The following is a 10,875-nucleotide window of genomic DNA, read 5'->3' as shown; positions in this document are numbered from 1 at the left end:
CTCGATAAGACCCCATACCTAGAGCTACCATCATATAACCCAGTTGGGACATTGTAGAATAGGCTAAACCCCTCTTAATATCTTTTTGAGCAAGAGCTAAAGTAGCCCCTAATAATACTGTTATTATACCTATCAAAGATATTAGATTCATTATGTAAGGTATAACTATGAAAAGAGGAAGAAGGCGGGCTACAAGAAAAATTCCCGCTGCTACCATAGTGGCAGCATGTATAAGAGCCGAAATAGGAGTAGGCCCCTCCATGGCATCAGGTAACCATACATGAAGGGGAAACTGCGCAGATTTAGCAACTGCGCCGGCAAATAATAAAGAGGCACATAAAGTAACAAATAAAAAATGAACCTCATTATTATAAATCACGTTATTAAATATTTCGAACAAATCTTGAAATTCGAAACTTCCCGTTATCCAATAAAAACCTAAGATTCCTAATAATAAACCAAAATCGCCTATCCGATTAGTTACAAACGCTTTTTGACAAGCGTTTGCCGCAACAGGTCGTGTGAACCAAAACCCTATTAATAGATAAGAACACATTCCAACCAATTCCCAAAAAATATAAATTTGTATCAAATTAGAACTAGTAACTAATCCCAACATTGAAGTATTGAATAAACTCATATAAGCAAAAAATCTCAAATATCCTTGATCATGAGACATATAATTGTCACTATAAATAAGAACAAAAATTCCAACAGTAGTGATTAATATTGACATAATAGAGGTAAGTGAATCAATAAAGTAGCCAAACTCGAAAGAAAAATCATTATTGATGGTCCAAGACCATCCATATTGATAGATAGAACTTCTATTTATTTGCTGAATAGACAGATCGACCGAAAAAATCATAACTATACTTAACAATAAAATATTGGGAAAAGCCCACATACGACGAAGATTTTTTGTTGCCGTCGGAAAAAGTAGGAGTCCCATTCCTATTAAAATAGGAATTGGAAGTGGCACAAAAGGTATGATCCATGAATATTGATATGTATGCTCCATAAAAACTTTTTTCTTATTCTTTCTTAATTAATCGTTTCTGATTCACCGGCTCTTATCTCTTTTGATGGAAAGGGAGCAATAATACAATCAAGATATTACAAAGTTAACTGGAATTTTCTATTATTAATCTTTTAATCTTTCTCAAATATTTCAAAAATATTCAAATTTCGAAGTTAGAAGTAATCAAATGATATCACCGAGTTACTAATGGAAAAAAAAAATATTCTTTTTTTTTTTCAAAATTATGTATCCTTTAACAGATTAATTACGAGTCTCATTCGAATTTGATTGAAAATGAAAATTGGGCATACTCTCTCTTCGAGCTTGACCAATTACCAATTAATAGAAAAAAATTCAAGTTTGTTTTTTATTAGGTAAATAAAATGGTTTTTTTACATTTTTTTGTTTTGATGTATTTTTCGTGTATAAATGGAGATGTATAAATTATAAATGTAGGACGACAAAAAAAATAGGCAGAGATAGAGAAGGAAAGACTCTTTTTTACGTTTTTTTGATTTCATCAATTCAATTTATATATCATAATAGATCCTAATCTATCCTATAGATTTGAATGGAGATATAAAAAAGAAAGGTACCAATAAATTAAATACAAATTCTTCTTTTTTTCTGGATAGTGTATGGAATATAAATAAAAAAAGGTTATATCATATTTTTTTTTTTTTTTTTTTCTAGAATAGAAGCATTTTATGTTATTTTCCCATCTCTATTTAGTTCTTATGAAATTTATATAGTAGTATATAGATAATTATAATCTAGAAAATCTATTAATCTAGAAAATCTATAGGAATAGATAAATAATGACATAAAGACACCGATCATTTTGTTTTAAAAATAGATGTCTTTGACATCCAACTATAGCACTAAATAACCTTTTTTTTGAATGGCAGTTCCAAAAAAACGTACTTCTACATCAAAAAAGCGTATTCGAAAAAATGTTTGGAAAAAGAAAGGATATTGGGCGGCGTTGAAAGCTTTTTCATTATCGAGATCTATTTTTACGGGTAATTCAAAAAGTTTTTTTGTACGACAAATAATTTTTTTTTAATCTGAATTGGTTTAACTCGAATAAGATACAAAGGTTTTCTTTTTTGAATATCTTTTTTTTTTTCATTTCCGGGATGGGGATTCTCATTTTCCCCATCGCCCCATTTGGTATCTTAGTGTTATAATAATTTGTTATTTTTATAATATTCAATTTCAATTTATAATAATAAATAATTAAATAATTAAATAATAAAAATTTGTATATTTATACTATAGCTATATCGGAGCACATATATATAAGAGCTTTAACTGGGTTGTTGAAACTAATCCATTAAGTTTCAATTTTGTAACTTTATGAATCATTATTTCTCTGAATTACTATATATCCTTCCCTTGCTTTCAACCCAATTGAGAAAACTCCCTTTATAATTTAGTGGATATACAAATAATGTATCAATTTAAAATGATCTAAAAAAATTCTATGTTTGTATAAGAAGATGAATCAAGACATATTTTTAGAATTCGAAATTCGAAATACTTTTTTGAAGTATGGTACAATTATGACAGGAATCGAAACGCTTTTTATATAACGTAACGTGTACAACCCAATATCTAGTTGGTTTGATAAATCCTTAAAACGCAAAATCCTAACGATTAATACAAAGCTATGCAAATTACATAAATCTTTTGAAATCATTGGATGTGGTGCTGAAATTGTGATCTCTAAAAATAATATTTTTTCATTCATTTATTCATTCAATTGATAAGCATTTTTTTTTTTATAGATTCATAAAAATCATATAAAAGAATGAGAGATGAATCATTAAAAAATTAAAATGATAAAGAACATTTTTTTGTTGAATTCTATCTATGAATTGAAGTTACAACTAGTTAGTTTAGTTACAATAGAGGAGTTCTCTTTTAGGAAAACACAAACTATAAAATCTCTGTTGAAATAATTAAATATTAAATTAAATATTAAATAAAAAAAAGGATAATTAAATAAAACGATAAATAATAAAGATTCTTTTTGAACCTTCAAATTGCTATTTAAACGAGTTTTTATTCATCAATTTAAATTAAATGCTTCTTTTACATTTTACATTGAATTGACCCCTTCACCTTCAATCTCGACGATTGAATAAAAAATGGCTTATTATGATTTCGAGCAAGCCGCTATGGTGAAATCGGTAGACACGCTGCTCTTAGGAAGCAGTGCTAGAGCATCTCGGTTCGAGTCCGAGTAGCGGCATAGTATCTTCTAAAAGAGATAGAATAAGTCCTATAATGAATTTAATTCCTGATTTCCATTCCATAAAATCTAGAAACCCTCGCTTTTTTCAGAATTCTTATGATTTTTTCAACTTTAGAGCATATATTAACTCATATATCCTTTTCGGTCGTTTCAATTGTAATTACAATTCATTTTTTAACCTTATTCTTATTAGTCGATGAAGTCGTAGGACTATATGATTCATCAGAAAAGGGCATGATAGTTACCTTTTTCTGTATAACAGGATTATTAGTCACTCGTTGGATTTATTCAGGACATTTCCCATTAAGTGATTTATATGAATCATTAATCTTTCTTTCATGGGGTTTCTCCCTTATTCATATGGTTTACTATTTTAAAAAGCGTAAAAATGATTTAAGCGCAATAACCGCACCAAGTGTTATTTTTACCCAAGGCTTTGCCACTTCGGGTCTTTTAACCAAAATGCATCAATCCGCAATATTAGCGCCTGCTCTCCAATCCCAGTGGTTAATGATGCACGTAAGTATGATGGTATTAGGCTATGCAGCTCTTTTATGTGGATCATTATTATCAGTAGCTCTTCTAGTCATTACATTTCGAAAAGCCATAAAAATTATTGGTAAAAACAATAATTTATTAAATCAGTCATTTTCGTTTGGCGAAATCCAATACATGAATGAAAGAAGCAATGTTTTATTAAACACTTATTTTCTTTCTTCTAAAAATTTTTACAGGTATCAATTGACTCAACAATTGGATCGTTGGAGTTATCGTATTATTAGTCTCGGGTTTATCTTTTTAACCATAGGAATTCTTTCGGGAGCCGTATGGGCTAATGAGGCGTGGGGATCATATTGGAATTGGGACCCAAAGGAAACTTGGGCATTTATTACTTGGACCGTATTCGCGATTTATTTACATACCCGAACAAATAAAAATTTGGAAGGTGTAAATTCCGCACTTGTGGCTTCTATGGGATTTCTTATAATTTGGATATGCTATTTTGGGGTCAATCTATTAGGAATAGGTTTACATAGTTATGGTTCATTTACATTAACATCTAATTGAATTGAATAAAAAGGCTAAGCCTAACAAATACTAAGATAGGACAGCGTATATATAAGAAAACTTATTGTAAGCTGTCAAGAACCTTTTGAATCACTCCACTACTTGATTCAAAAGGTTCTAACAAAAGCCAAAGATGTCTGATTAAAATTCAATTTAATTCTTTTACCTTTTTTTACTTAACTTAAACTTAAGAGAAGAAAAAAGACTTCTTTCTTTTTTTTTTCACTGTACAACGAACAATTTTAAAAATCATAGGATTACTTTTTGATTTTTTGTTTTATTCATCAAAACTATCTATAAAAATAATTATATAGAATAGTTTCGACCTTCTCACCTGATAATGAGAGGACAAAATCCGGATAAATACCAATACCTATTACTGGTAGAAAGATAGAGATCGAAACAAATAACTCTCGTGGTCCAGAATCAAAAAAATAAGAACTTTGAGCATTAAATAGCTTGTATCCATAGAACATTTGACGTGACATAGATAATGAATAAATAGGAGTTAATATCATTCCAATTGACATTACGAAAGTAATTAGTATTTTTGGCATTAAAAAATATTTTTGGCTGGTAATTATTCCAAAAAAGACTATCAACTCTGCAACAAAACCACTCATGCCCGGTAATGCAAGAGAAGCCATCGATAAGATACTGAACATCGTAAATATTTTTGGAATCGGAATAGCCATTCCACCCATTTCGTCGAGATAAAAAAGACGCATTCTATCATAACTCGTTCCTGCCAAGAAAAAAAGTGCAGCACCGATAAATCCATGAGATATTATTTGTAAAATAGCTCCGTTGAGTCCCGTATCAGTTATAGAGCCAATTCCTATAATTATGAAACCCATATGAGATACGGAGGAATAGGCTATTCTTTTTTTTAAATTCCGTTGACCAAGAGATGTTGAAGCTGCATAAATTATTTGCATTGTACCCACTATTATCAACCAGGGAGAAAATATGGAATGAGCGTGGGGTAATAATTCCATATTGATGCGAACTAATCCATACGCTCCCATTTTTAATAAAATTCCGGCTAGAAGCATACAAGTACTGTAATGTGCCTCCCCATGGGTGTCTGGTAACCACGTATGTAAGGGTATAATCGGCGATTTGACAGCAAAAGCAATAAGAAATCCAATATAGAATATGATTTCCAGTGCGACAGGATACGATTGATTAGCTAATGTTTCAAAATTTAATGTTGGTTCATTAGAACCGTATAAACCGATACCCAAAACTCCTATTAATAAAAAAATGGAACCCCCCGCAGTGTACAAAATAAATTTTGTAGCCGAGTACAGACGTTTCTTTCCCCCCCACATGGATAGAAGTAGATAAACGGGAATTAATTCGAACTCCCACATGATGAAAAAAAGTAAAAGGTCTCGAGAAGAAAATGATCCTATTTGACCACTGTACATTGCTAGCATCAAGAAATGGAATAATCGCGAATCTCGAGTAACTGGCCAAGCCGCCAAAGTAGCTAAAGTAGTGATAAATCCTGTCAGTAAAATGGGCCCTATAGAAAGTCCATCTATTCCCAATCTCCAGTAAAAATCAAAAAAATTTATCCATTTATAATCTTCCTCCAGCTGGATTAATGGATCGTCCAATCGGAAATGATAACAAAATGCATAGGTTGTTAGAAGGAGTTCAAATATGCATATACACATAGTATACCACTTAATTAGCTTATTTCCTCTATGAGGAAGAAAGAAAATTAAAGAACCTGCAGATATTGGTAAAACTACAATTATTGTTAACCAAGGAAAATAATTCGTGGTAAAGACAAGATGCACTTGGACCAGAAAAACCCGTGCTCAAAAAAGATTTTTTTTGAGCACGGGTTTTTTCAGTAAAAAAAAAATAAAATGGATTCAAAATGTATTCAAGTGGGGTTTTCGGGAACGTATCAATAAGCTAGACCCATACTTCGAGTTGTTTCATGCCATAAATAAACTCGAACGCTCAAGAAATCTGTTGGACAAGCGGATTCACATCTCTTACAACCAACACAGTCTTCTGTTCTTGGAGCGGAAGCAATTTGCTTAGCTTTACATCCATCCCAAGGTATCATTTCTAACACATCGGTGGGGCAGGCTCGGACACATTGAGTACACCCTATACATGTATCATAAATTTTTACTGAATGTGACATGGGATCTATAATTTTTTGAACATCATAAAATTTCAATCTAGTAAACTTGTAAATGAATCATTATAGTTAAACACCAGATGAATCAACGATTTACCAGAAATTTTCTAATCAATTTCCTTCGGGATCAACTCATAAGAAAGGACCAAGATACTTTGATTTCTTACGTTTTCGAAAACATGATGTAGATTCCAACATATTGGACATGCTAATTCAAATTGGTGAATCTTATAATTTAATATTATTAATATTACTTATTCAACAAAGTTGATTGATTGATACGCGTTGATTTTCTGTTACGATAAATTGAGGAAACAATAGCTGATCCAATAGCTGCTTCAGCGGCTGCAATAGCTATAACAAAAATTGATAAAATATTTCCTTTTAATTGCCGACTATCAAAAAAATCAGAAAATGTTACAAAATTTATATTAACCGCATTCAGTATAAGTTCAAGACACATAAGGGCCCGAACCATATTTCGACTCGTGATCAATCCATAAATACCGATAGAAAATAAATAGGCACTCAAAACAAGTATATGTTCGAGCATCATTGACCAACTCCTTATCAATTTCGATTCATTTTAATATGAACAATAATTCAACGGATTTGATTGACTAGAATAGAATATAACAAAAAGAATATATTGGAAATATCTCGAATAAACGAATTTCTATTTTATATTTTATACACGAACAAGAATTCAAGGAAAATAGATGCGATAAGACAGAAAAAAGTTTAATTTGGATTGCTTGCTATTCCTAGTTAGAAAGATTTATTACTGACGAGCCACAGCAATTGCACCTATCAAAGCAACTAAAAGAATTAGTGAAATGAATTCAAATGGAAGAAAAAAATCTGTTGCTAAATGAATTCCAATTTGTTGACTATTACTTATCAAATCTTGTTCTATAATTTGGTTTGATCTTGTAGTCCAAATAATCCCGTACCATGATGTATCTAATATAGTAGTAATTAGCGAAACAAGAATACTTGTACAAATCAACGAAGTAAGGCCATTCCCAATGGTCCACAGATTAAAATTTTTATAATATTCTGAACCATTCATGAACATCACAGCAAATAGGATTAAAACATTTATGGCTCCCACATAAATAAGAAGCTGGGCAGCAGCTACAAAATGAGAATTTGAGAGAATATAGAATAAGGATATACAAACAAGAACCAATCCCAATGAAAAGGCAGAAAAAATTGGATTGGTAAGTAATACCACTCCCAGGCCCCCTAATATAAGACCCGATCCCAGAAAAACTAAAAGAAAATCGTGTATTGGTCCAGGCAAATCCATTATATGTAAAATAAGAGATAAATAAATCGAAATGCTTTTCATGATCTTATTGACCCGACCAGGAATTTTTTTTTTATGATACGTTCCTAATTGAATAAAATCCTAATCTATTAGGTGTGAATTGATCTAAGTACAATTATTGTTTCGTTTTTAATTCTTTTTTTTTGTTCGGTTCGAAAGGGTATTTTGTTTTTTGAAACTATATATTTCGAAATAATTACGAATATATTAATAGATTTTCAAGAAAAATGAATTCGAAATTCTTATCAACCAGTTAATTTGTAATTGAATTTTTATTTATTGACCAAACAAAGAGTAAAGGCCTCATTCTTTTAAGTCAAACCAAATATTCTTTTAACTTAAACCAAAACGGAACCTTAAAAGAATTGGAAATTTCTCTTTAATAGAATAGGAGGTTTACTTACTCAGTTTTTCTTTGAGGCGAATTCAAAATTGTTCGAATTGTATAATCGTCAATTACTGACATTGGTAAACGGCCCAAAGCAATTTGATTATAATTCAATTCGTGACGGTCGTAAGTAGAAAGTTCATATTCTTCAGTCATTGATAAACAATTTGTTGGACAATACTCAACGCAGTTACCACAAAATATACAAATTCCGAAATCAATACTGTAATTAAGCAATCGTTTTTTTCTAATATCCGTTTCAAATTTCCAATCAACAACAGGCAGATCTATAGGGCATACACGAACACATACTTCACAAGCAATGCATTTATCAAATTCAAAATGGATTCGCCCACGGAAACGCTCTGATGCGATTAATTTTTCATAAGGGTATTGAATAGTTACAGGTAAACGATTTGCGTGGGATAAGGTAATCATGAAACCTTGACCAATGTACCTTGCTGCTCGGACTGTTTGGTGGCCATAATTCATGAACCCAGTTACCATAGGGAACATATCGTGAATATCTATGAATAATTTTATGTTTGTTTCTTTCTCTTGTTTGAACCAAGTCATGAATCTCGTATTCTTTTTTTCTTTACAGTGAAAGAAGTTGGAAAGAAGTTGTTAATAATAGATTACCGAGAGAAATGGGTAAAAGAAATTTCCATCCAAGATTTAATAATTGGTCCATTCTTAACCTAGGTAAAGTCCATCTTGTTGCGATAGAAATAAACAAAAACAAATAAGTTTTAGCTAATGTAATAAAGATACCAATTGTCGTTCCAAAGATTCCATTCATTTTATTTATTTCAAATAGCTCAGGGACGAATACGTACGGAATGGAAATATTCCAACCCCCCAAGTAAAGAACTGTTACAAATAAGGAAGAAAGTAATAGATTTAGATAGGAAGCAACATAAAATAAACCAAATTTGATACCCGAATATTCGGTTTGATACCCTGCTACTAATTCTTCCTCGGCTTCTGGTAAATCAAAAGGTAATCTCTCACATTCTGCTAGAGAAGAAATTAGAAAAACGATAAACCCTATTGGCTGACGCCACAAATTCCATCCCCAAACCCCATATTTTGATTGCGCCTCAACTATATCAACTGTACTTGAGCTGTTAGATAATTATAGTCGATGATAACATCACTGTTCCCATCGCTAGTCCAAAACCGTACATGAGGTTTTCAACTCATACGGCTCCTCGTGGGTCACAAATAAATTTAAGGACCGAATCAGTATTATTTCTCTTCGTATGGTTGTAGAATAGATAGAGAAAAAATGGATTGGAAGGTCCAAAATTATACCAATGGAATTCTGTCTGCTATATTATGAAGAATAAAAAAAGTGCTTCTGAATTGATCTCGCCCGTTACTAATTTCAATTTTTATTTGTTGAGTAATAACTTAAGCCTTCAATAAAATACTTCTTGTAGAAATATCAATAGATATTTCAACCCATTGTTTTCGATTACGAAAAAAATTAAATATTACATTAGCTCATAAATCATGACACAGATTATATCTCTCTATATATATGAAAGAAAGAATAAAAAAAAAAAAAATATTTATTTTTTATTCTTTCTTTTTCGTTCCTATTCTTCTTTCTGATCTGAGAAAATTACGAATGGGGGCTTAAACTAAAAAATAGTAAAGGATTATTTCGTTCCTGATAGTCATTACTTTAATCGGTGGATAGGAGCATACTCTGGACCGGAATCGTGGGTAGTACTGCCTACTCATTTCTACTAATTTAAAGCCCCAATTAGTATTCTTTTTATGTTATCCAGAAATATCCTTTTTATATAATTTACATAATCTCCATTACTAATCCTTTGTGTATTTTGGTGTTCCTAACCATCCACTCATTTTTTTGTTCAATCCCCCGTTTGGTTTGGCAATACATGTATGGGAATCTATACAAAGGATAGCCAAAACTCTATACGGTTGATCTTTTGAGCCCGCTTCAAGCTAGATTGACTAATCAACCCGTCTTGGGGTAAAGACTTCTTCCACTTATGTTTTCTTCCACTTAACTCTTGTACATAGGAAATGAGATTAAATTTTTTTTTGTTTAATTTACTGCGAATTTATAAGCTGCTTTCTTTCTACTCATATATAACTATCTAATTTAGTTTATCAACCTGAAGGATAATAAAATAACGAAGATATCTATTCAATCCATTCAGCTTATTTTATAGAACGAAAGGAATAGGGAAAAGAAAAGTTTATATTTCAACGAATCGCACGTAGAGATATTGATAAAACACATAGAGTTAATGGTATTTCATAACTAATCGATTGAGCAGCAGCTCGCAGACCACCTAAAAAGGAATATTTATTATTTGATCCGTATCCTGACATAAGAAGTCCAACAGGAGCAATACTTGAAATGGCAATCCATAAAAAAATACCGATATTGAGATCGGCTAAAATAAGGCGAGAGCTAAAAGGAATTACTGAAAAACTTAGTAAAATGGATATGACTGCTATAGACGGTCCAATACGGAATAAACGAGTATTTCCTCTAGATGGAAGAATATTCTCTTTGAAAAGCAGTTTTGTTCCATCTGCTAGAGCTTGAAGAATTCCCAAAGGGCCGGCGTATTCAGGCCCAATACGTTGTTGT

This window comes from Durio zibethinus, unplaced genomic scaffold (assembly GCF_047325235.1).
Source record: "Durio zibethinus cultivar Kanyao isolate XHJ-2024 unplaced genomic scaffold, ASM4732523v1 HiC_scaffold_315, whole genome shotgun sequence".
Lineage (NCBI taxonomy): Eukaryota > Viridiplantae > Streptophyta > Magnoliopsida > Malvales > Malvaceae > Durio > Durio zibethinus.
Note: the sequence above shows the minus strand (reverse complement) of the source record.